At 30.2% G+C, this 1718-nt stretch overlaps 1 long non-coding RNA gene across 1 annotated transcript; it reads right to left on the reverse strand.

Annotated features, from left to right (window-relative positions):
• Nucleotides 1-781: 781 nt before the first annotated feature.
• LOC122031113 lies at nt 782-1259 on the reverse strand. Its single transcript, XR_006125746.1, has 3 exons — nt 1203-1259; nt 1014-1112; nt 782-929 (listed from the first exon to the last, which is right to left on the reverse strand). It is a non-coding gene; the product is annotated as an uncharacterized LOC122031113 (long non-coding RNA).
• Nucleotides 1260-1718: the final 459 nt, after the last annotated feature.

The raw sequence follows: 1718 nt of genomic DNA on the forward strand, positions 1-1718 counted from the left end.
TAAATTTCCATGTTTTGCTTTGTGGAAGAAATTGGATTTAATTCACTATGTGAAAATCGATAATAGACTTCGGATATTATCCGAAGTAATAGGTAGATATTTACCGAAGTAGACGCACGTGAAGTAAAAGGGTTATTTTTTTACTTCGGCACATGATTACCGAAGTCTATCACCGGTTCAAAACCGGTTCAAAATCGGACCGGTTTCGAAGTAAAAAACCCTTATTACTTCATCAAGACTAGTAAAATTACCGAAGTAGTTGATGATATATTACTGCAGAAGTAACATTGTCTAACGAAGTTTAAAGAAGTTATGACTTCACAATTGTTTATATTATGGTGTAGTAAATAGTTAATATTACTTCTGCATATTTTAGCTTGATCGAAGTAATTGTTATTGTAATACTTCATCGTAGTATGGAAGTAGGAAAGCATATTTTACTACACTTCAACAATTTACATTACCGCAGTAATACATACGAACGACTTCAACAATTTTAATCAGTGACAAAGTAAATAGTTTCTTTAACTACGACAATATTTAAATATACCGAAGTCTTATGTATTGTATTACTTCATCATTTTTATTTATAGTATTGAAGTAGTTGACTATATTTTACTACAATACAAATTTAATTGACAAAAGTGTATATCATAATATTTTGCTATAACACAATAATTTTCATCACCAAAATTGAACAAATATATCACAAATATCTGTCAAATACAATTCAAAAGTGTATTCATAAAAGAAATGTTTAAGCATAACCCAAAAACTTTTGTATCCATAAATCTCTAAATACAATCTAAACTTTATATCATAGCCTACACTTAGGCACCCACATAGAAATAGACAAATTCGCTCCATTCACTTCTGACTTCATCATACTGAGATTGATTGTAATACTGTTTGTTTTTTGATGCTGCAAACTGAATCATTAACAAAAATTTGAGGATCAATGAAAAATAACTTAATATTTTATAAAGAAAATATTTCATAAAGAAGAAATTCACCTTTCTCTCCAATTGTGGATATTCATCTAAGACTATCTCTTTCATGTACCGCATCACACAATATCCACATTCAACACCACCATTTTGTTTAAGATTACCCTAATGAAATTGAAAATGTCATGCAAGAAGTCACAATCCAAATAATAAGAATTATTAATTGATGTCTAAATACATAGTCACAATACATACTGTCAATTGTTTAAAACCTGGTCCTTTTGAAATACCCCTTGATGCATTGTATATCTTGACTCCACTACAATGTAAAAATAGAAAATTAGTTTTTCAACCTATAATGAATTGAATGCATTCAAAATTAGCATAAGTTATGACTTACTTGGTCACAATAGTTTGCCAAGCATGATCTCGGTTCCTGTTACTCAAAGAGTCCAATAAATATATCATATTCTTGTCTTCATTAATTATAGTCAAGATCCAATGGTACCTGCACAAAAAAAATATAGCATTGACTAGCATGTAGTAGGAAAAAATAAATAATTAAAATCTTACCCAGTGTTATATGGGATGAAGCATATGCTATCCCTGTTCGATGCTCCCAACTGAGCAGCAATATGTTGTGATAATTTACTACCTTCTTCACCCACACTGCATGTAGGTATGTGACCAGGATCCACAAATGACACATACTCAGCTTTATTTTCTTTCTTCATGTATTTGTAAAGGTAACTGCAAGGTAATAATTTCAAG

The sequence above is a fragment of the Zingiber officinale genome, chromosome 11A (assembly GCF_018446385.1).
Source record: "Zingiber officinale cultivar Zhangliang chromosome 11A, Zo_v1.1, whole genome shotgun sequence".
In the NCBI taxonomy this organism is placed as follows: Eukaryota; Viridiplantae; Streptophyta; class Magnoliopsida; order Zingiberales; family Zingiberaceae; genus Zingiber; species Zingiber officinale.